This window comes from Pogoniulus pusillus, chromosome 12, assembly GCF_015220805.1.
Source record: "Pogoniulus pusillus isolate bPogPus1 chromosome 12, bPogPus1.pri, whole genome shotgun sequence".
NCBI lineage: Eukaryota > Metazoa > Chordata > Aves > Piciformes > Lybiidae > Pogoniulus > Pogoniulus pusillus.
The window spans coordinates 2,220,108-2,245,232 of NC_087275.1; the positions used below are offsets into that span (position 1 = coordinate 2,220,108).

A 25,125-nucleotide genomic window follows, 5' to 3' on the forward strand; every position below is an offset into this window, starting at 1 on the left:
ACTTGGCAGTGGAATCTCTGAGTGGAGAGGTGAACATTCTAGGGATAGGCCATATAATGGCAACAATGGATAAGTTAATATCATTTCATTGCAGCATCAACAGCTTTGTCTGGCAGCGCAGCTTGGACTTTCCCCTTGCTGCTTCTGCTGTGCCTGCTGCTATCTTCCCCCACCGCTGTTTTGGCTGCTCCTGCTTTTGCTGCTTTGCCATCTCTTGACCCCTTCCCCATCCTCCTTAAGGTTATTATATTTCTCTAGTAGTTTATTCATAGATCAACCAGCTTGGAAGAGACCTCCAAGCTCAGCCACTCCAACCTAGCACCCAGCCCTGGCCAATCAACCAGATCATGGCACTGAGTGCCCCATCCAAGCTTGGCTTCAACACCTCCAGGCACAACGACTCCACCACCTCCCTGGGCAGTCCATTCCAATGCCAATCACTCTCTCTGACAACAACTTCCTCCTAACATCCAGCCTCGACCTCCCCTGCCACAACTTCAGACTGTGTGCCCTTGTTCTGTTGCTGCTTGCCTGGCAGCAGAGCCCAACCCCACCTGGCTACAGCCTCCCTTCAGGTAGCTGTAGAGAACAATGAGCTCTGCCCTGAGCCTCCCCTTCTGCAGGCTGCACACCCCCAGCTCCCTCAGCCTCTCTTCACAGGGCTGTGCTCCAGGCCCCTCACAAGCTTTGTTGCCCTTCTCTGGACGCCTCCTTGAGGAGCCCAGAACTGGACACAGCACTCAAGGTGTGGCCTGAGCAGTGCTGAGTAGAGGGGCAGAAGAACCTCCCTTGTCCTGCTGCCCACACTGCTCCTGAGCCAGCCCAGGATGCCATTGGCTCTGCTGCCCACCTGGGCACTGCTGCCTCAGCTTCAGCTCCTCTCTACCAGCATCCGCAGTACCCTTTCTGCATGGCTGCTCTCAGCCACTCAGTCCCCAGCCTGTAGTGCTGCTTGGGGTTGTTGTGGCCAAAGTGTAGAACCCTGCACTTGGCCTTGTTCAATCTCATTCCATTGGCCCCTGCCCACCCATCCAGCCTGGCCAGGTCCCTCTGCAGGGTTCTCCTACCCTCCAACAGCTCCACAGCTGCTCCTAGTTTGGTGTCATCTGCAGACTACTGTTATATTTAATTTAAAGTGTAGGAAATACAATTTCACTTTTCCTGACTTTCCTAAAAAAATCTGTGCTGTGCTGAGTTCACTCTGTCTGGGGGAGAGATCCTCCCTGACCCAGGAGATGAAGGCATAACTCCTTTTGCCTACTGGGGCTCAGATACAATGCTGACTTTCTCAAGCAAAGCTATCTTTTCAGATGTTATCATATCATATGAGAGCAAGGGGAATTCCCTGATGCTGGGCAGCATTTGGTGTTTTTCCTGCTTGTCCTCTTTTTGTTAATGTTTGTGAGTTCAGCCTTTCAGTTTCTATTTCTTGCTGCATGAGTTCAAGGTCAAGGTGCCAACTGAACACTTCTCAGGCATAGGTTGGCAGTGTAGCATTGTATTTCATGGTTCTGTTTCTTCCTGTTTTCGTATGTATGGGTCCGTGCTGTGTGTTTGCATTCTGAAGGATGTGTTGGTTCAAATCATCTCTGATGCTGAGGCTGGGTGAACAGATCCATTGGACTTCATATGGCTTCCAGCGTGTGGTCCGACAAAGGAATCATGCCTTGCTCTGCATGTGGGACAACAGTCTTTCATGCTCCAGATTTCAAGGCCTAATCAGAAGTACTTCTGGAAAGTAAGGCATTTGACTCTGTCCCACATGATATCCTGGTCACCAAACTGGAGAAATACAGGCTTGATTGGTGGAGCACTGCTGGGTAAGGAATTGGCTGGATGGTGGCATGCAGAGAGTGGTGCTCAACACCACAAGGTCCATTGGAGACCACTGCAAAGTGGCTCCCTTGGGGGTCAGTGCTGGCACCAGTGCTGTGTGACATCTTTGTCAGTGATATGGACAGAGGCATTGAGGGCACTCTCAGCAAGTCTGCAGATGGCACCAAGCTGTGTGGCACAGTCGACTTGCTAGAGGGCAGGGATCCATCCAGAGGGACCTGCACAGGCTGCAGAGCTGTGCCCAGGCCAACCTCAGGACATTCACCAAGGCCAAGTGTAAGGTCCTGCACCTGGGTGGGCACAATCCCAAGCACAACTCCAAGCTGGGTGGGGAATGGCTGAGAGCAGCCCTGAGGAACAGGACCTGGGGGTCTGAAAAGCTCCACCTGAGCCTGCAGTGTGAGTGCAGCCCAGACAGCAACCCTGTGCTGGGCTGCAGCAAGAGCAGTGTGGGCAGCAGGGCAAGGGAGGGGATTCTGCCCCTTGGCTCTGCTCTCCTCACACCCCACCTGCAGTCCTGGGGGCAGTTCTGGAGCCCCCAGCACAAGCAGGACATGGAACTGTTGGAGCCAGTCCAGAGGAGGCCACCAAGATGCTGAGAGGGCTGCAGCAGCTCTGCTGTGAGGACAGGCTGAGAGAGTTGGGGCTCTGCAGCCTGGAGAAGAGAAGGCTTTGAGGAAACATTAGAGTGGCCTTCCAGTATCTGAAGGGACCTACAGGAAGGCTGTGGAGGGACTACTGACAAGGTCTGGTAATGACAGGACAAGGGAGAATGGGTTTGAACTGGAAGAAGGGAGATTCAAAGTAGATTCAAAGCTCAGCTAGAAATCTGAAAGGTGCTTAGAAGCTATTTCTCTGAGTCTTTTCTTGCATTTTGGAAGTGTGGACTGTTAAATTAGTCTACAACTTTCCAGGTGAATTTTAACACCCTTGATATTCTAAATTGGTGCTGTACTTTTCACTTCTGTTCTTATGCTGCCCTGTATGCTGTTAGCTGCTGTATTTGCACCAGAGCTAATTACAGCCGATGGTGAAATTGTTTCTTTGTAGTAATAGAGTGGCTGGTAGAGAGTTCTTGGACCTTAGTCTGCAGTTTTCTGTTGGCTTTACAAGAGGTTCTTTGCACTTGCAATGTTGTATTTGGTTATTGTTACAGATGTGGAGCAGTTCAGCATCCAGCAAATGGTTGGCTTGCTTTCTGCTGGGATGAAGTTTGGCTGTAGAGGCTTTGGATCTCTGAACAGCGTCCTATGCCACATGAGTTTTCTTCCCAGCAGAGAGGATATGAGGATGCCCAGGGTGAATGCAATCTGCCGAGTGCAACCTGATTATGAGTGTTAGTTACTGACTAGTTTCAGGGTATCCAAGTGTCACTCTATTAATAACAGCTACTTGTTTTGTTTGTGGGTTGTGTTATTAAATTGGATAACCTAGAACGGCTCTGCAAGGAGGCTGGAGGAGAAGAAACAATTAAGCATTTTCCCTTTGGATGTCTTTCAAAAACTGTATTCTCCTCCTCCTGCTGTTCTAATGTTGTTTGGGTTTTCTACCTGCTTTTCTCTCTTGTTTCATGCTTGAAATTTTTTTCCTCTCCTGATTTTTAAGTTAATTGACAAATCCATGTTCTTTCATTCTGTGTTATTTCTTCGTTTTGTGGGTTTGTTTTCTTCTCCTCTCAATGATGAGCACAGCCTCAGCAGCAGCCAGGGTGCCACAGAGCAGCAGCAGGACTGAAGGGTAGAATCAACGAGGTTAGAAGAGACCTCCAAGTTCAGCCAGCCCAACCTAGCACCCAGCCCTGGCCAATCAACCAGACCATGGCACTAAGTGCCCCAGCCAGGCTTGGCTTCAACACCTCCAGGCATGGTGACTCCACCACCTCCCTGGGCAGCCCATTCCAATGCCAATCACTCTCTCTGCCAACAACTTCCTAGCAACATCCAGTCTAGACCTCCCCTGCCACAGCTTCAGACTGCATCCCCTTGTTCTGTTGCTGCTTGCCTGGCAGCAGAGCCCAAACCCACCTGGCTACAGCCTCCTTTCAGGGAGTTGTAGACAGCAATGAGCTCTGCCCTGAGCCTCCTCTTCTGCAGGCTGCACACCCCCAGCTCCCTCAGCCTGTCCTCACAGGGCTGTGCTCCAGGCCCCTCCCCAGCCTTGCTGCCCTTCTCTGGACACCTTCCAGCACCTCAACATCTCTCTTGAATTCAGGAGCCCAGCACTGGACACAGCACTCAAGGTGTGGCCTGAGCAGTACTGAGCGCAGGGGCAGAAGAACCTCCCTTGTCCTGCTGCCCACACTGCTCCTGAGCCAGTATTTGAGAACTGAACCTCTTCATCGCTTGAACTAGTTAACTTGAGCCACAGGAGTGGAGTGTTTCTTTTTCTTTACTTACTCAATAAGGCATAAATAAAAAGGAGTTTGTTTCTCTGCAGGCCTAATGTAATTAGGAGTGGATTTGTGTCAGGTGTGTGTCTTGCACGAGGTAGTGCTTCATCTTGGATTGTGAATCTCTCGTGCATTGCCCACATGCACATACCTGCTCACCTCTTCCAGGAAGTCTCTTCTTTTTCTCCTGCGAAACTAATAATGAAACAGCAGCTGCACATACTCATTGCTGTTTACAACTACCTGAAGGGAGGCTGTACCCACGTGAGGTTGGTCTCTTCTGCCAGCAATCAGCAACAGAAGAACAACTTCCTAACAACATCCAGCCTATTCTTCCCATGCCACAACTTGAGACTCTGTCCCCTTGTCCTACTGCTTGCTGGAACTAGATGATCCTTGTGGTCCCCTCCAACCCAGACTGATTCTGTGATGTCTGCTTTGCCTGGCTAGTATCTTTGTTTTCTTCCTCATGTGTGATACAGTGAAAGGAGCACTAAGCCTGAAACGAGGAGTGCCTGTGATCTATACCTGACTGCTCTTGTTCAGCTGTATGAGTTTGGTTTAGTCACTGAATCTGTCCAAGTACATCTTCTGCAGCAGAAGAGCTGGCAGCAGCTGTGCTCCTGCTGCACTCAGCTGCCTGTGCCGGCAAGGCACAGGTGCTCATTCCCATGCCGTAACACCCACGCCCTCTGCATCTGTTGTTGGCATTTTTAATGTGGCCACTTGCTTGGAGATTATTTATGGTGAAGATGGGACCCTTAGATAATTAAATTACAGATGAAAGGATTAATCTCTAAACACTGAGATCCATTCCTCTGCTGGTGCCTATTAGCTGCAAATCAGTTGACAAGCAGAGAGCCAAGGTAGGCCTTATACTGCCTTGTTCAGCAGTTCTAGCAGCCTCCATTTGTAACATCTCACAACAGCAGCTGCAGAGTGAAAATGGCTTTCAGGATCCCAGTCTGAGAGCCTCATGTATTTATTGGGTTGGTTGGTGTTGTGGCTGTCACTTCTGTGATCTGTCTTTACTTGGTTGCTGCTTTTGCAGAAGTGTATTTAATGCCTTCACTCATCCAGTGGAGTGCTTCTGGGAAATTAGTCTCAGTGTACTGAGATTTCAAATGATTCCCAAAATAAGTTTTTGACAGAGCACCTCCAGGATGGCCAAGGGATCAGGCCCAGACAGAATGGGGTTAGGAAGGGCAGGTCCTGCCTGACCAACCTGAGCTCCTTTTATGATCAGGTTCCTGCCTGGTGAATGTGGGGCAGGCTGTGGATGGAGTCTACCTGGACTGCAGCAAAGCCTTTGACACTATCTGCTACAGCAAGCTCCTGGCACAGCTGGCAGCTCATGGCTTGCACAGATTCACTCTGATACGGGTCAAGAACTGACTGGAGGGCTGGGCCCAGAGAGTGGTGGTACCTGGCCCTGTTCCATATTTTTTTGATGATCTGGACGAAGGGATTGAGTCCAGCATCAGTAAGTTTGCAGATGACACCAAGCTAGGAGCAGGTGTGGAGCTGCTGGAGGGTAGGAGAGCCCTGCAGAGGGACCTGGCCAGGCTGGATGGGTGGGCAGATGTGGGAGAATTTCTACCGCAGAGGGACATGAGCTGTAAACATGAGGGAGATGTCCTTGAGCTTGCTGGCTCAAGGAAGCTAGGCTGTGAACTGTGAGCAACCCACGCACACCTGCAGAGGGCTGGACCTGCTGGCCCCTGGGGCGGACACAGCTCTAGGGGGCTGAGCCTGCCAGCCCCCTGGGGTGGGAACCACAGGTTGTTTACCACAGGGTAACCTATCTGCACCCTGCACATGGCTTTAGGCCAATCTGTACTGTCCACTTGTGCCAGCCCCAGGCTGGCTGGATACACCTCCTCTGAGCACTATATAAGACACTGCACTGCCCTAATAAAATTGTACTGATGCATAGCAAGCTGCTGAGTCGAGTCGCCAGTGCCCCGATCTCGCCTCTCGCCAGCCTCCCGACCCCGACAGGCAGAGGCCAATGGGATGAGACTGAACAAGGCCAAGTGCAGGGTTCTGCACTTTGGCCACAACAACCCCAAGCAGGGGACAGGGGTCAGAGTGTCTGAGAACAGCCAGGCAGAGAGGGAGTTGGGGGTGCTGGGAGAGAGGACCTGAAGCTGAGGCAGCAGTGCCCAGGTGGGCAGCAGAGCCAATGGCATCCTGGGCTGGCTCAGGAGCAGTGTGGGCAGCAGGACAAGGGAGGTTCTTGTGCCCCTGTGCTCAGCACTGCTCAGGCTACAGCTTGAGTGCTGTGTCCAGTTCTGTGCTCCTCAATTCAAGAGAGATGTTGAGGTGCTGAAAGGAGTCCAGGCAAGCAGCAACAGAACAAGGTGACAGTCTCAGGTTGTACTGGGGGATGGATAGGCTGGATGTTGTTAGGAAGTTGTTGTCAGAGAGAGTGATTGGCATTGGAATGAGCTGCCCAGGGAGGTGGTGGAGTGGCTGTGCCTGGAGGTGTTGAAGCCAAGCCTGGCTGGGGCACTTAGTGCCATGGTCTGGTTGATTGGCCAGGGCTGGGTGCTAGGTTGGGCTGGCTGAGCTTGGAGGTCTCTTTCAACCTGCTTGATTCTGTGATTCTAAGATAAGAATATTTGGAATATGGGAATGTGGCTTTTTAAATCTCATTATCTTTGAACATTCAAAGGTGGCTTCTAATCCCCTTTAGATTTAACTTGGCTTCAATCAAGACTTTGTCAGTATGGAGGAGGTCTTGGGTTAAATTTGAGTTGAAGAATGCAGGTAGGAAAACTCAAGTAAATAGAAAAATCTACAACCCTCTCCAAACCAGTCAGCAAAAAAACCCTCACAGAAAGTCCCAAACAAACAGAACACTTAAAACCAAAGTGAAACAACCAAAGTGAAACAACCAGACAAAGCCCCCAGTGCAGTGGTGTCTGTGGTGTGGTTTGGTTTGGTTTAGGTTTGTGGGTTTTTTCCTCCTTCAAAATTATTAGTGGAGAGTAAAAAACTTTATATTGGATTCAGCACTTCTTATATTTGAATGTGGAGTGATTTTTGGATATTGCCATACAAAGACAACGTGGAAAACAAGTGATTACACTAACAAAAATCAATGCCTCCTGCTCTGTGAGAGGAAGGGTTCTGCACTTTGGCCACAACAACCCCAAGCAGCGCTATAGGCTGGGGACTGAGTGGCTGGAGAGCAGCCAGGAGGAAAGGGACCTGGGGGTACTGATAGATAGTAAGCTGAAGATGAGCCAGCAGTGTGCCCAGGTGGCCAAGAGAGCCAATAGCATCCTGGCCTGCATCAGGAACAGTGTGGGCAGCAGGACAAGGGAGGTTCTTCTGCCCCTGTGCTCAGCACTGCTCAGGCCACACCTTGAGTACTGTGTCCAGTTCTGGGCCCCTCAATTCAAGAAAGATGTTGAGGTGCTGGAACATGTCCAGAGAAGGGCAACAAAGCTGGTGAGGGGCCTGGAGCACAAATCCTATGAGGAGAGGTTGAGGGAGCTGGGCCTGTTTAGCCTGGAGAAGAGGAGGCTCAGGGGTGATCTTATTACTGTCTACAACTACCTGAAGGGGCATTGTAGCCAGGTGGGGGGTGGCCTCTTCTCCCAGGTAACCAGCAATAGAACAAGGGGACACAGTCTCAAGTTGTGCCAGGGTAGGTATAGGCTGGATGTTAGGAAGAAGTTCTTCACAGAGAGAGTGATTGGCATTGGAATGGGCTGCCCAGGGAGGTGGTGGAGGCACCGTCCCTGGGGGTCTTCAAGAAAAGCCTGGATGAGGCACTTAGTGCCATGGTCTAGTTGATTGGATAGGGCTGGGGGATAGGTTGGACTGGATGATCTTGGAGGTCTCTTCCAACCTGGCTGATTCTATGATTCTATGAATAATGGAAAGTGTTCTTGGACGAGGAGAACGTTCTTGAATTTCCCTTTTTCAGATGAATGATTTGTGAATTCCAGAGATGTGAAACATGGATATTATTACATGTACATCTTTCTAAAAGTCTTGACAAAAATACTCTTCTCCTGGCTTTCACACCCCTGCCAGGTGCTGTCTTGTTTTAAAGTCCTGCTGGTTGAAAAATGTATTAGCTTTTATAGTTCAACATGATCTTGTTCCAGCTGCCTTGGGAAACATTTAAGGTAGCAGAGAAGTGCAAGTTACTGATGTTGTAGAACAGCACTGATTTTAATTCTGTATGTTCCAGTTTGAGCACTTAAAGAAGCAAATTGTTCAAAGTATGAATTGGAATGGAATTACTGTTACAGAGTGATGGTTGGGGTGTTCCCTGCCCCCCCCCACTTTAGAAATACCCAACTAGACTCAGCCAGCTCTGGGAATATGAATGAAGCTATTTATTTACAGCTAGCACAATAGACAAGCAGATAGTTACAGTATATGCAGTTATATACAGAAATAGACAAGGTAAAAGGTAATACAGAAACACAACTCCCCTCCCAGAAACCTGAGTCCCCAGGAGGGGCTCTCAACCACCCCTTCACCTTCCCCCTGCCCCTCTCAACCTTACCCCAGTCCTAAAGAAGAATAGAGGTTCAGCCAAGAGGTTATGAAGCAAAGATGGGTTAGTCTAAATGGAAGGTGAGGTTAGGGAGTTGCAGCTCAGTCAAAGCCCAGCCAGAGAGTGCCACAAAAATGGCAAGAGTGTTATCTAATGTTTACTTTCTTCAGCAAGACTCTGAGGGGAGTAGACATCACCACTGTTTTCCTTTCATAGCCTATGATCTAGTTTTTCTCACCAAAACATTCTAGCTAGCTTCAAACTAGCACATACAGCTTTTAACCCACAATCTTGTTCACCACTACAGAAAAGGTGAAGGTACTTCATATACAGCATTTCATAGAATCACCCAGGTTGGAGAAGACCTCCAAGCTCAGCCAGCCCTACCTAGCACCCAGCCTTGTCCAGTCGACCAGACCATGGCACTAAGTGCTCCCGTCCAGGCTTCTCTTGAGCACCTCCAGGGACGGCGACTCCACCACCTCCTTGGGCAGCCCATTCCAATGCCAATCACTCTCTCTGACAACAACTTCCTCCTAACATCCAGCCTAGACCTGCCCTGGCACAGCTTGAGACTGCATCCCCTTGTTGTGTTGATGCTTGCCTGGCAGAAGAGACCAACCCCACCTGGCTACAGCCTCTCTTCAGGTGGTTGCAGGCAGCAATGAGGTCTGCCCTGAGCCTCCTCTTCTGAAGGCTGCACACCCCCAGCTCCCTCAGCCTCTCCTCACAGGGCTCTGCTCCAGGCCCCTCACAAGCTTTGTTGCCCTTTCCCTGGACACCTTCCAGCACCTCAACATCTCTCTTGAATTGAGGAGCCCAGAACTGGACACAGCACTCCAGCTGTGGACTGAGCAGTGCTGAGTAGAGGGGCAGAAGAACCTCCCTTGTCCTTCTGGCCACACTGCTCCTGAGCCAGGCCAGGAGGCCATTTCTGTGACTATTTGCAGCCTTGCTTCCAGCTGTGCTACCTCTTCAGCTCGGAGCTATAGGCTTTAATCGCTTCTCAGCTGTCCTTACAGTGTAACCTGTTTAACCTCTCCTGGCAGCACGAATTTCTCTGAAGGGGGAACAGCAGAAAATCACATGTCTTGCATGGCAGTCTAAATACCACTTCCAGGGTCCCTGGGATTTCTGGGTCCCAAGTAACCTAAACAGGTTACTATGTCAGACTGGGCTAAAACTGGGGCTCTCTGTTTGGATAGAAATAGGTAAGGTTTGTTAGCAGGGGCAGGGATGTCAGTGAAAGCCAGGAAGCAGCAGCATGCTAACTCCTGCATTACATTGTGGTTGGTTTTTTTTTCCCCCTATTATTTCTTTTGCTGCCAGCTGCATATTTGAGACTTACCAAAAGCAATTCTTTAGATACAGCCTTTTATCTTCACTGTCAGTCAGTGGCAGGGAAAGGGAATAAAAATCATTGTTTGACATCCAGAGGAATCTAAATCACAATCTTCAGTGTTATCTCTACCTGTTAGACGTTTGTACTCTTTGCCCTAGTGGTTCTCTGTCTGCTAAGGTCTTCTCTAACAAGCTAGCCTTCTGCTTCACACAGCTGGACAAGGGTTGTATAGCTTCTGCTTTCCCCTCTACATGCTGCCTGCCTTGTTCTACCTTCCTGTAGCATGCCTTTCCCCATGACTGGGAAGCAGTGGTGGGCCATGGATCTGTGCTGTCAGCATCCAGTGACAGTGTTTTAAACTAAACAGTGCTGCTTATGCAACCTTGTTCCTACTGTAAAAGCTTCCACTGTAGTTTACTGTTATGTTCCCCTCGTAGTGGGAAGAATCCACAAACAGGCTTATGGCTAATTCCCATAGCTCTTTGTGGCAGAGAATTGAAATGTGTTGTGCAGTTGAGTGAAAGAGATGCCAGTGAGGTGGTGCTCAGAATGGTGAACAGGTGAACAGCCTGTATTGGGAATGCTGTGGCCAGCAGGACAAGGGAGGTTATTCTTAGCCTGTACTCAGCACTGCTCAGGCCACAGCTTGAGTGCTGTGTCCAGTTCTGTGCTCCTCAATTCAAGAGAGATGTTGAGGTGCTGGAAGGTGTCCAGAGAAGGGCAAGGAATCTGGTGAGGGGCCTGAAGCACAGGCCTGTGAGGAGAGGCTGAGGGAGCTGGGGATGTGCAGCCTGCAGCAGAGGAGGCTCAGGGCAGAGCTCATTGCTGTCTACAACTCCCTGAAGGGAGGCTGTAGCCAGGTGGGGTTGGGCTCTTCTGCCAGGCAGCCAGCAACAGAACACGAGGACACAGCCTCCATTTGTGCTAGGGCAGGTCTAGGCTGGCTGTTAGGAGGAAGTTGTCAGAGAGAGTGATTGGCATTGGAATGGGCTGCCCAGGGAGGTGGTGGTGGAGTGGCTGTGCCTGGAGGTGTTGAAGCCAAGCCTGGCTTGGGCACTTAGTGCCATGCTCTGGTTGATTGGCCAGGGCTGGGTGCTAGGTTGGAGTGGATGAGCTTCCAACCTGGTTGATTCTATGACTCCTTATCCTAGGTCGTATTGCCTGGAGCTTTGAGCATCCTGATCTAGTGGAAGATCTGTCTGCCTATGGCAGGGGACTAGACCTCTCACCTTTAAAGGTCTCTTCCAAATTGCACTATTCTGTAGTTCTTGGACAAGGAAGAACTGTGTCCTAGTGAAAGCCTTCTGCTTTGCTTAGGTGCACTTGAAATGCCTCTTCTTGGAGTTGGAGGGGAGATAGGCGGAGGAGTGGTAGGTGAGGAGAGTGAATGTAAAAGACAGTAGGTTGTTACTGTACTGCAAAAGACTTTTTAATCCTTTCCTGTTGCTGTTAACCCACGTAGTGCAGACAGAGTCCAGCAGGAAGGTCCCTCTGTTGTGGGTGCAGTGCTGGCGCTGTGGTTTCTGCGAGCAGCGCGATGGCACAGGGCTTACAGCAGTGCAGCTGCCTCAGCGTGCCATAGCCTTGCCGAGGCTTCGCTTGAGATGCAGTGTGCGTTTCTTCAGCCTGATAGAGATAATGGGTTTGAAGCAATTACACCCAGGCTAATTCCTTCTGATAAGAGCTCTACATTATCTAAAAAAAGAAGCCTGGCCGCCTGGGAAAGAACAATGTAAATGTATCTCATGGAGCCCTTTCATTTGCTCTTCTCTGATATCTTCGGGTGATGTGCTGCACATCTTCCTGGCTACAAAACCTAGCAGCCTTTTAGGTTTTTTTAAAGTAGGGAGTATTGCAGTCAGAGAGGTGTAAGAGTGCTGTTGAGACCTGCAAGGCAAGGAGGGAGCCCTCTATGCCTCAGATGCTTCTGGGCTGCTGAGTAATTACAGCTTTGACATAAAGAATCAGATGTAGTGTGTTTTAAAAGAAGCCTCTCAGTGCAGGCTGTCTTGTAAGGTGCAGGTTGCTTCTGCTGATTAGGGCAACTCATAGAATCACAGAATCAGTCAGGGTTGGAAGGGACCACAAGGATCAGCCAGTTCCAGCCCCCCTGCCATGCCCAGGGACACCCTACCCTAGAGCAGGCTGCACACAGCCTCAGCCAGCCTGGCCTCAAACACCTCCAGCCACGGGGCCTCAACCCCCTCCCTGGGCAACCCATTCCAGCCTCTCACCACTCTCCTGCTCAACAACTTCCTCCTCACCTCCAGCCTCACTCTCCCCACCTCCAGCTTTGCTCCATTCCCCCCACTCCTGCCACTCCCTGAGAGCCTAAAACATCCTTCCTCAGCTTTTTTGTAGCTCCCTTCAGATCCTGGCAGGCCACAAGAAGGTCACCTGTGAGCCTCCTCTGCTCCAGCCTGCACAGCCCCAACTCTTTCAGTCTGTGCTCACAGCAGAGCTGCTGCAGCCCTCTGAGCATCCTCCTGGCCCTGCTCTGGACACTCTCCAGCATCTCCATATCCCTCTTGTAATGGGGGCTCCAGAACTGGATGCAGTACTGCAGGTGGGGTCTCAGCAGAGCAGAGCAGAGGGGGAGAATCCCCTCCCTGGCCCTGCTGGCCACACTTCTGCTGCTGCAGCCCAGGCTCTGCTTGGCTTTCTGGGCTGCAAGTGCACACTGCTGGCTCCTGCTGAGCTTCTCCTCCAGCAGCACTCCCAAGTCCCTCTCCTCAGGGCTGCTCTCCAGCCACTCACTGCCCAGCCTGGATTTGTGCTTGCTATTGCCTCGACCCAGCTGCAGGACCTTGCACTTGGTCTTGTTGAACCTCCTGAGCTTGGCTTGTGTCCACCTCTGCAGCCTGTCCAGGTGCCTCTGGATGGATCCCTGCCCTCCAGCCTGGCTGCTGCACCACACAGCTTGGTGTGGTCAGCAAACTTGCTGATGCTGCACTGAGTGCCTCTGTCCATGGCACCCACAAAGATGTTGAGCAAGTTCTCAGTTCTGTTATTTGAAAAGAGAAGCCAGAGCCTGCCTGCCTAACATAGATCCTAACTCCAGCTGTGCGTTTGTCTGGGTGGGAAAGCAGAGTGTGATGATGTTGTGTTAAGCAGGAATGGTAAGACACTTAGATGTTTTTTCCCTTTCTCTTTTTGAGGCCAGTAAAGGAGTTTTAATAGTCAGCTATGTTTCTGGTACTTAACAAAATGCCTTTTATTCTTAATCTATTTTTTCCTCTTAGATATACTATCTAGGACATAAAGTTTAATTCATTGCATTAAAAAAGGAGGGAAATCCCAAAGCAACATTATTTGTGTAAATATGCCACTTCTAGGAAAATCATCTTGTCTAGTAAAAAAAACCCCAAACATTACAAGCATGGAAAGGTTTTTGTAAGCATAGACTCATAGAATAACCAGATTGGAAGAGACCTCCAACCTAGCACCCAGCCCAACCTAGCGCCCAGCCCTAGCCAATCAATCAGATCATGACACTGAATGTCTCATCCAGGCTTTGCTTCAACACCTCCAGGGACAGATTTAAGGTAGCAGAGAAGTGCAAGTTAATGATGTTGTAGAACAGCACTGATTTTAATTCTGTATGTTTCAGTTTGAGGACTTAAGGAAACAAATTGGTCAAAGTATGAACTGGAATGGAATTACTGTTACAGCTTTTAACCCACAGTCTTGTTCACCACTAAAGAAAAGGTGAAGGTACTTTATATACAGCATTTCATAGAGTCACCCAGGTTGGAGAAGACCTCCAAGCTCAGACAGTCCAACCTAGCACCCAGCCCCATCCAGTCATCTAGACCATGGCACTAAGTGCCCCAGCCAGGCTTTTCTTGAACACCTCCAGGCACACAGACTCCACCACCTCCCTGGGCAGCCCATTCCAATGCCAATCACTCTCTCTGACAACAACTTCCTAACAACATCCAGCCTAGACCTGCCCTGGCTCAGCTTGAGACTGTCTCTCTAGTTCTGTTGCTTCTTGCCTGGCAGTGGAGACCAACCTCACCTGGCTACAGCCTCCCTTCAGGTGCTTGTAGACAGCATGTTTGTTATAACTTGCTCTTTCTCTCCCAGATAGTCACACAGCTGATGTGGAGCTTTGTTATGATAATTGGAGCTGGGAGGAGAGGCAAGAGGAAGGATGGGAGATAAAGATTGTAATGTCCCATGCTGATATGCTTTGGCTCTTCTCTAGAGGAGAGCCTGTGAACATGTGGCATGCTGTGTGTCCCTTCACCTGTCTTCTGCTTGCTAAGAAAAGCTGCTGAGGACCTCCCAGTGGGATCCTGATCGGTTCTCTTTCTAAATCAGAGGATGTGTCTCTTTGGAACAATGAAAATATAACACAAAAATAAGAGTCTTTTGTTTTTGGGTCCATTTTCTAAGCTGGCTTCATGCATCATAAATCTCTCTCTGTGCAGAACTTGCTCCTAATATCAAGTCTATGCCTCCCCCTTATGCATCTTAAAGACTGTAGTTATTAAACCATGCAGTGCTGGAGTGGGATATTTGGGATTTTTCCAGGCCTACAAGGCCCAGTGCACAGCTTTAATAGTGGGAATCTTGCTTATTCTCTGGTGTGGCACAAGGAAAGGCTGTCCCTGCTCAGCTGCTTCATTTACACAGCGCTAAAGCAAAGTAGTGCCTAGGTTTAAAATGAACTATAGGAGCTCAGGGATGGGAAATTGTTACTACCATTTGCTGCAGTGGTTTTTTTTTTTCTCCCTGTCATAAACTGTTGTGATTTTGAAAGGGCTGCTGAACTTCCTTCCCAGACATGTAATGTTCAGTTGGCAAATGAAACAACATTTTGTTTGAAAAGCTCTTTTGAGATGAAAGACATCAGCAAAGTCGTCGCTATGTCTCCCGTGACTGCTTTGGTTGAGGAGCTGGACTGTGTGTTCTAAGTCTTTCTGCTGCAGAGGCTCAAGAGCTTAGTCTGAGCCAATTTACTCGTTCTTCAGCTCTTACTTTTTTGGCTTTAATTGGCTTCCTACTGCACGTCACATTGCATTATCCTTTGGCTGGCGGATGTCGAGTCGACCTCCTTCTCTGGGCTGCTAAAAGAACATGCTTTGTTATTAGATAGAGCTGTCCAGTGCAGGCTGGAGGAAGCGCCTTGTGTAAGGCTGTGTGCTAGTTTGAGCCTACCTGCAGTGTTTGGGTGAGAAGAAATAGATGCTAGGCTGTGAAAGGGAAACACTGGTGGTGTCTGCTGCACTCATAGGTTTGCTGAGAGGGGTAAGAACAAGAACATACATATAGATAACAGAGTTGCTCTCTGGGCTTTGGGCTGCACTTCTCTCTCTAAGCTAATCTGCTGTCTGTGTGACCAATCCATCTGCTTCTTAACTCCCCTGGCTGACCCTGCAAGCTACCTTAAATCTAAGGCAAGATCTAGGGTAAGGTAGAGGGGTGGGAGGAAGATGGAAGGGTGGTTGGGAGCCCCTCCTGGGCACTCTGGTTTCTGGCAGGGCTGTTGTGTTTCTGTTTTACCTTTACCTTGTCTATTTCTGTCTACAGCTGTAACTATTGTAACTCTCTGCTTGTGCCTTGTGCTAAGCTGTGAATATAAAGCTTCATTCCATTTCCAGAGCCACTGAGTCTAGTCTGGGTGATTTAACAAAGTGTGAGGGGACAGGGAACACCCAAACCAGCACAGGGTGCCGGTGCAGAAGTGTGTTCTCTGCAATGATAGTATCTCCTCAGCTCTGTGGGCAACTCCACAAATTACTTCTCATCTTGTTCTTTCATAAATGATATGTAGATAAAAGACCTGTGTGAAGATGAAGCTCCTAGAAGACTTTTCCTCATCTATAGCAATGTCCCTAATGCAAAAGCAAATCCTCACCAGTGCAGCTGGGTCGGGGCAATGCCAAGCACAGTTCCAGGGGGGGAGTGAGTGGCTGGAGAGCAGCCCTGAGGACAGGGACTTGGGGGTGCTGCTGGAGGAGAAGCTCAGCAGGAGCCAGCAGTGTGCACTTGCAGCCCAGAAAGCCAAGCAGAGCCTGGGCTGCAGCAGCAGAAGTGTGGCCAGCAGGACCAGGGAGGGGATTCTCCCCCTCTGCTGTGCTCTGCTGAGACCCCACCTGGAGTACTGCATCCAGTTCTGGAGCCCCCATTCCAAGAGGGCTGTGGAGATGCTGGAGTGTGTCCAGAGCAGGGCCAGGAGGATGCTGAGAGGCTGCAGCAGCTCTGCTGTGAGCACAGACTGAAAGAGTTGGGGCTGTGCAGGCTGGAGCAGAGGAGGCTCCCAGGTGACCTTCTTGTGGCCTTCCAGGATCTGAAGGGGGCTACAAAAAAGCTGGGGAGGGACTTTTTAGGATGTGAGGGAGTGGCAGGAGTGGGGGGAATGGAGCAAAGCTGGAGGTGGGGAGAGTGAGGCTGGAGGTGAGGAAGAAGTTGTTGAGCAGGAGAGTGGTGAGAGGCTGGAATGGGTTGCCCAGGGAGGTGGTTGAGGCCCCATGGCTGGAGGTGTTTGAGGCCAGGCTGGCTGAGGCTGTGTGCAGCCTGCTCTAGGGTAGGGTGTCCCTGGGCATGGCAGGGGGGTTGGCACTGGCTGCTCTTTGTGGTCCCTTCCAACCCTGCCTGATTCTGTGATTCTATTCCTTGAGGAATTGTGTAGCTTGTTGAGATTTAAGCAGCTCAGCTCTTCTGGACATCCTGCACAGTTTTTCTGTCTTGTTTTCTTGGTTATCCTAAAAAAGGTCAGTTTGCTATTTAATGTCTGGATTGACTTCACAGCTATCAAATCAGTCATCTGATTTCATTGTTCTCTTTGAAAGGATTGCATTGAGTGACACCAGTGACATGGTGCTTATGGGCAATGGTAGCAATTAACGCCAGTACCATGGTGCACCATTGCCAGGGAGCAAACAGTAGTTCAAAACTGCCTAGAGTCTGTCCCAGCTATCTTGCCTATCTTAATGTCATAGAATGGCTTAGGTTGGAAGGGACCTTAAGGATCAGCCAGTTCCAACCCCCTGCCACAGGCAGGGACACCTCCCACTAGAACAGGTTGCTCAAGGCCTCATCCAACCTCCCTCCAGGGAGGGAGCAGCCACAACCTCCCTGGGCAACCTGTGCCAGTGTCTCACCACCCTCACTGCTAAGAACCCTTTCCTAACAGCCAGTATGAATCTCCCCTCTGCCAGTTCAAACCCATTCCCCCTTGTCCTGTCATTACCAGACCCTGTCAATAGTCCCTCCACAGCCTTTCTGCAGCTCCCCTTCAGATACTGGAAGGCCACTCCAAGGTCTGCTTGAAGCCTTCTCTTCTCCAGGCTGCAGAGCCCCAACTCTCTTAGCCTGTCCTCACAGCAGAGCTGCTGCAGCCCTCTGAGCATCTTCATAGTCCTCCTCTGCACTGGCTCAAACACTTCCATGTCCTTCTTGTGCTGGGGGCTCCAGAACTGCACCCAGGAGTGCAGGTGGGGTGTGAGGAGAGCAGAGCCAAGGGGCAGAATCCCCTCCCTTGCCCTGCTGCCCACACTGCTCTTGCTGCAGCCCAGCACAGGGTTGCTGTCTGGGCTGCACTCGCACTGCAGGCTCCTGTGGAGCTTTGCATCAGCCCAGACCCCCAGGGCCTGTTCCTCAGGGCTCCTCTCAGCTTTTTGCCACCCAGCCTGGAGCTGTGCTTGGGACTGTGCTGACCCATCATTGTGATGACAGGCCTTTGACTATTTTTCTACATTGAGCCACATTTTGTCCATGTTCCTGGTGAAGTATTTAGTGTATTCCCTTGGGAGAAACCTGTAATGAAGTGCTTGAAGAGCAGCCATGAAGGATCCATGGTTGCCCTACTTTTTGTATGCTTCTAGTTTGTCTCTGAAAAGCACCTCTGTTGCCTGCTAGTCCTGTCACCTGTCTAATTAGTCAAAGGAACAGGTCCCATCCTTTGTGTTTGTTGCTGGCCTTTTTGCAGGGACATCATTGCCTATTGTTTTGGAAAACAGTTCCTTGCAATTTCATCTGATGGTCTGGTAACTCAGTGAAAATCAACCTTCACAGAATCATAGAATCCAGCATGTTGGAAGAGAGCTCCAAGCTCATCCACTCCAACCTAGCACCCAGCCCTGGCCAGCCCATCAGACCATGGCACTAAGTGCCCCAGCCAGGCTTGGCTTCAATACCTCCAGCCACAGCCACTCCACCACCTCCCTGGGCAGCCCATTCCAATGCCAATCACTCTCTCTGACAACAACTTCCTAACAACATCCAACCTAGACCTCCCCTGGCACAACTTGACACTCTGCCCCCTCTTTCTGTTGCTGCTTGCCTGGCAGCAGAGCCCAACCCCACCTGGCTACAGCCTCCCTTCAGAGAGTTGCAGACAGCAATGAGCTCTGCCCTGAGCCTCCTCTTCTGCAGGCTGCACACCCCCAGCTCCCTCAGCCTCTCCTCACAGGGCTATGCTCCAGGCCCCTCCCCAGCTTCGTTGCCCTTCTCTCAACACCTTCCAGCACCTCAACATCTCTCTGCAATTCAGGAGCACAGAACTGGACACAGCACTCAAGGTGTGGCCTGACCAGTGCTGAGCACAGGGGCACAAGAACCTCCCTTGTCCTGCTGCCCACACTGCTCCTGAGCCAGCCCAGGATGCCATTGGCTCTGCTGCCCACCTGGGCACTGCTGCCTCATCTTCAGCTCCTCTCTCCCAGCACCCCCAGCTCCCTCTCTGCCTGGCTGCTCTCAGCCACTCTGTCCCAAGCCTGTAGCACTGCTTGGGGTTGTTGTGGCCAAAGTGTAGAACCCTGCCCTTGGCCTTGTTCAATCTCATCCCATTGGCCTCTGCCCACCCATCCAGCCTGGCCAGGTCCCTCTGCAGGGCTCTGCTACCCTCCAACAAATCAGCACCTGCTCCTAGCTTGTCTTTATCTTGGTATTTAGGCAAGTAATCTTGTGCTCAGGCATGTGTGCTGTCCAACATTGCAGTTGCAATGCAGACACAGAGCCATTTACTGAGTTCCTACTAAACACACATCTTTGGTGGCCTCAGTGATACTGGAAAATACTGGATCATCCAAGTTCTGTTATTTTCTGTCAGTGGTGTATACACTCTTCTGTCCTGCTTCATCTGTTCCTGCAGTTAAATGGATGTGAGTTCATTAACAACATGTCACTTCCTATTAACAGTGAAATGTATTTGGTGTCATGAAAAAAGAATTGTTTCCAGCAAATGTCTACTCTCAAAACTTTTGAAATTATATTGTTGTAGGAACATGAAAGAGGTTTATATGAGTAATACAGGGCACTGCAAGAGCATTTCTTAACTCTCCTCATTTGTCTCCCAGAGTAAAATGGAGTTCACATCTTGCCAAGACCAGTCTGCAGCTCAGTGCCTGCCTTCACAGCTACAGGAAGTGTTAGTCACTAATGCACTGCAAAGAATATCACACCTTGTTTTAGTAGGTAGAGATACTCGTGCTGGTGATTGCTGCAGGACAAAAGGTAGAGCCCTGGATTCACAGCTTGCCAGATACTAAGCCTCTTGGGTCTTCTAGGAGTGCAGGTTGCCTTGAAGTATCTGCCCTGTTTGTGTTTCTCCTTACCTGTGGGCAAGGCACAGCTGATACTCTTCAGTAAGTTCTTATTCTCTTGCTGCTGTATCTGTGTGCTTCTGCCTTGTGAGAATCATCATTTGGTTTAGAAGTAAAGAATTGCTTCTGAAGTCCAAAGCTGTGACCCTTACAGGCTGCCCTTCTGCCTTCCTGCAGCCTGCTCCCACTGCACTTCTTCCATCTTTCTGCTAAACTGGAATTGCCTGTGGGACTGCAGGGTGAGGAGGGGACACAGTCATTGCTGGTGGGACTGCAGAGTGAGGAGGGGACACAGTCATTGCTGGTGGGACTGCAGGGTGAGGAGGGGACACAGTCATTGCTGGTGGGACTGCAGGGTGAGGAGGGGACACAGTCATTGCTGGTGGGACTGCAGGGTGAGGAGGGGACACAGTCATTGCTGGTGGGACTGCAGGGTGAGAAGGGGACACAGTCATTGCTGGTGGGACTGCAGGGTGAGGAGGGGACACAGTCATTGCTGGTGGGACTGCAGGATGAGGAGGGGACACAGTCATTGCTGTGGGACTGCAGGGTGAGGAGGGGACACAGTCATTGCTGTGAAGAAGAGGACAGAGTCTCAAGCTGTGTCAGGGGAGGCCTAGGCTGGATGTTGTTAGGAAGTTGTTGTCAGAGAGAGTGAGTGGCATTGGAATGGGCTGCCCAGGGAGGTGGTGGAGTTGTCGTTCCTGGAGGTGTTGAAGCCAAGCCTGGCTGGGGCACTTAGTGCCATGGTCTGGTTGATTGGCCAGGGCTGGGTGCTAGGTTGGGCTGTCTGAGCTTGGAGCTCTCTTCCAACCTGGTTGATTCTACAATTCTAAGATGGTAGCAAACAGGCAGGCAAGTGAGAAAGAGAAAGAAACAGAAACATCTTCCGTTTTTATAGGGGGTAGATATGAAGTGGGAGTAGACTAATCACTGCACCTGGGGCCAGGCTCAGAACAACCCCCAGGAAGAGTCAGGAGGACCTGGGGCCAGGTTCAGACCGCCCTCTCCAAGAGGGTTAACCCTTTACATCTAGTGAGGAAATGCCAAAGCCCTGCAGCTTTCTTTAGTTTTTTTTGCTTGTTATTTTTCTGTCTCAGTGATTTTATTGTGTGGTGCTTGTGTGTAGAGAGATCTCCTTAAAGAACATCTGGTTGTGGAGCAATGGAGTTTGTTCTCTTCAATTCACATGTGAATGGTGGAGACAAGTCCAGCTTCCTTGCTAGGATCAGGTACACAACCATCTTCTGGGAGGGACATAAGGGCTAAGAGATTAGCCTTAGTTGATGTTATGGATAAGTTTAATGAAGTACTGGTGCTGAATACAGAAGGTGATAGCACTGAGGAAACTGCACTATTATTACTGAGCTTGGACATGCAAACAGCCTGAAAAGCAAAACTACATTAGAAACTGGTGAGCTAAAGGCAGTGTCAGTCCCTGGTTCAGCTGTTTGCTGAAATGTAACTAGTGATTAAAATATGTCCTTTCTCTTCTAGTTTTGCTGGCTGTGTGCAGCTGCTTGTGTAGTCTCTAACTGCCCACAGAAATCTTGGTTCTTTAACACATCTTTCTCCATGCTGCTCTGGAGGGGACAAGCTGCACTTTATAACAGGTTCTCCAGGGGGTGGTTTTGGTCCATAAGACTAGAACAGGCTATGAGAGTTGGGGCTCTTTGGTCTGGAGAAGAGAAGAATTTGAGGAGTCCTTATAATGCCCTTCCAGTATCTGAAGGGGGCTACAGGAAGGCTGGGAAGGGACTATTGATAAGGTCTTGTAATGCCAGGACAAGGGGGAATGGGTTTGAACTGGCAGAGGGGAGATTCAAAGTAGATGCTAGAAAGGGTTCTTTGCAGTGAGGGTGCTGAGACACTGGAATGGATTGCCCAGGGAGGTTGGGGGGCAGAGAATCACCCAACATGATCTCTGATCATGTTGGGTGATTCTCTGCCCCCCAACCTCCCTGGAGGTGTTCAAGGCCAGGTTGGATGAGGTCTTGAGCAACCTGTTCTAGTGGGAGGTGTCCCTGCCTACAGCAGGGGTTCGAGCTGGATGATTCCTGTGGTCCCTTCCAACCTAGACCATTCTAACTTTGTCCACACCTGGATACCTGTTGGCATGATGGTTCTGAGCCAGTGAGCAAAGTCTTAATGTACAGCTAGAAGACATTCAGAGTGATAGGAGGGGAAGGCTCAGCACATATATTGGTGTTGATGTCATGAGCTGGTGGCTTTCCCAGTATAGCTGCTTAGTTAGAACAGTTGTGGGTCGCTGGACTGTGTGTACTGGGGGGTTGTTTGAGATACCACAGAGGCAGTCAGAGTTAAGCAGATCAACCTTTTGGTCTGTCTGCTTTTGCTGCTGTTATGGCTGAGTATTTGGTTTCAGCAGGTTTGCCCTTCAGTGTTCTGGCTGTTTCTGTTCTACCTGGCTGGTAAAGTATCTTGCTATGGATATAGAGCTGGTGAGATGTTCATGTTTGGAGGCTGAGTTTAGGTAGCACTCCTCTTATTTCTGAAAAATTGTTTCTGATGGGAGCTGTGAATCAAAGCAGTTTGCTCTTTTGGGAAGTAGGAACCTGCCAGAATCTATGTGCAGCTGCTGGAGTTATTCTTTGTGCTAGAGAGCCAAATCAACCAGAAAAGTCTCTCGCTGCATCTTTGACAGGTCCTCTGGCTAGTTTAAATGGTTCACACTTTTGCCTGGAGCATGACATGCTGCTTTGCAGAGAACTGCTGCTGCTGTTCTGTCCTTGTGAGACAGTCCCAGAAAGCATGGTCTGAACACTGCTCTGCTCAGGAGGAGTCCCAGAACACTGAGAAGTCCCAGAACACTGGAGCATTAGCAGACTAGGATGCCTGGTCTGCTCATGCTCCAGTGTTTTGGGACTTCCAGCTGAGAGGAAATGTGTGCTAGGAACAGGTGTAGCTGTAGAAGTCTGTTCCAGCAAAGTGTGTCTCTTGAAATCAGTTCTTCTTTTTGAATCGATGGGGTAAGCAGGGTAGCTCATGTGTGTTAGGTAAGCTGTGGCACTTCAGAGTAGAAGAGACTATGCTTGTTCTTGGACTATGTGGACTTACCATTCTTTTGGCCCTCAAGTTAGGGGAGAGTTGGTTTCTTAGCTTTGCACTCTCTCCTGATGTCAGCAGAAGACTTACCAAATGCCTGATTAGATCACGCTGTCACTGTAGGAATGAAAGCCATGTACTAGTGTTAATGTGACTGGTGCTGTCCCTCAGGGGTCTGCAGGGGGACCAGTGCTGTTCAGTATCTTTATCAGTGATACAGACAGTGAGATGGAATGTGCCCTCGGTTTGGTGCCAAGCTGAGGGATGGGATGCCATCCAGAGGGACCTAGACAAGCTAGAAAAGTGGGCTCAGGAGAACCTCGTGAGGATCAGTAAGGTGAAGTGCAAGGTCCTGCACCTGGTTTGGGTCAGTCCTTGTTATCAGCACAGTCTGGGGGATGATGTGATTGAGAGTAGCTCTGCAGAAAAGAACTTGGGGGTGCTGGTGTGTGAGAAGCTGGACATGAGCCAGCAATGCACACTTGCAACCCAGAGGGTGAATTGTAATCTCAGTTGCATGAAAAGAAACAGGACCAGCAGACTGAGAGAGCTGATTCTGTCACACTGTTCTGGTGAGACCTCATCTGCAGTACTGTGTCCAGCTCTGGGGCCCTCAACAGAAGAGGAGGGCCACAAAGATGATCAGAGGGCTTGAGCACCTCTTCTATGAAGACAGGCTGGGAGAGTTGGAGTTGTTCATCCTGGAGAAGAGAAGGCTCCAGGGAGACTTATAACTACATTTCAGTATCTGAAGGGAACCTCCACAATAGCTGGGGAGGGATTGTTTAGAAGGGCTTGTAGGGATAGGAAGAGGGGCAGTGGTTTTAATTTAGAGCAGGATGGATTTGGGGTGGACATGAGGGAGAAATTCTTCACAATCTGGGTAGTGAAATACTGAAACAGGCTGCCCAGAGAAGTGGTGGAGCCCCCATCTCAGAGACATTCAAGATCAAGCTTGATGGGGTCCTGAGCAACCTTTAAAGGTTTCCCTACTCAGTTGGGATGTGGGTGTGTGTTGAACAAGATGACTTTTGAAGGTCTTTTCCAACCCAATGCATTCTATGATTCTAAGCATCTTACATTGCACATGGCTTGTAGTAATAGGGAAGCTGCTAGCCACTGGACCTAGGGCTAGTTCTCTTTGTTTTGTTTGGTTTCCCTCTCCTTACAATCTTCCCACCCTCAGTAAGCAGTGAAACAAGGATTACCCACACAAAGAATGGTGTGTTTAGGAGTTCTTGATCCAGTGCAGTTAAATGTTAGTGGAGAATACTGCTCTTACTAGTTCATAGAATCACAGAATCAACCAGGTTGGAAGAGACCTCCAAGCTCAGCCAGTCCAAGCTGGTACCCAGCCCTGTCCAATCAGCCAGACCATGGCACCAAGTGCCTCATCCAGTCTCTTCTTGAAGATGTCCAGGGACGGTGCCTCCACCACCTCCCTGGGCAGCCCATTCCAATGCCAATCACTCTCTCTGACAACAACTTCCACCTAACATCCAGCCTAGACCTCCCCTGCCACAGCTTCACACTGTGTCCCCTTCTTCTGTTGCTGCTTGCCTGGCAGAAGAGCCCAACCCCACCTGGCTACAGCCTCCCTTCAGGGAGCTGCAGATGGCAATGAGCTCTGCCCTGAGCCTCCTCTGCTGCAGGCTGCACACCCCCAGCTCCCTCAGCCTCTCCTCACAGGTTATTAAATAATTAGTTTGTTAATATATACATAAAACTTCCCCAAACTTATTTACAGTTAACCCTCACAAATTCTATGCTGGGGTTGGTAGAACTATTTTTGCAGAATGTCTGATTAAATCATTTAGGAAAAATCTTTGGGAACATTTGGAACTAGAGAGGCTTACAGCACAAACTGCCGCTGAAAGGTCAGGCATAAACTTTTACCAACTTGAGTTGTATTTGTGCTCCCAAAGCATGAACAAGAAAATGTTTGTAGTGACAGCCAGGTGGTGGAGTTCAGGTGGTGGAGGTGCAATGGGGCTGGGCTGCTCCTTCAGTCCAAATGGAGCACAACGTCTGAGAATGGTTCATGGGCACAGTAGGGGTGTTCTGTGGCTCTCAGGAAGCCATGGGGTGGTCAGCAGCCACCTGGGCACAGCAGGGTCCAGGTTTATGGGCTGAAGCAGGCTGACTGAGTGCTGTGTAGAGCGAGGAGTTGGCCTTCAGGCTGGCAGGGCAGGCTGGAGCGGCGGCTGGCAAGTCCCAATGTCCAGACTTGTTGCTTGGTCGTTACCTGCGTTCTGGCTCGATCAGGCAGGGTCAGGCTGCCAGTTGTAAGCCAGTCCCTACTGTGGTGGCACACAGAGGCAGGTAAGGCAAACAGGTAACGAATGAAACAAAAGCAGCAGCAGGTAGCGAACAAGCAGGGAGCGGTGAGCTGTGAGCATCTTGTCTGCCTGTGTTC

At 50.0% G+C, this 25,125-nt stretch overlaps 1 protein-coding gene across 1 annotated transcript in view; it reads left to right on the forward strand.

Annotated features, from left to right (window-relative positions):
- PTGFRN (prostaglandin F2 receptor inhibitor) overlaps window positions 1-25,125 on the forward strand; it is a 117,740-nt gene that overhangs the window by 20,508 nt on the left and 72,107 nt on the right. The window lies entirely within an intron of this gene.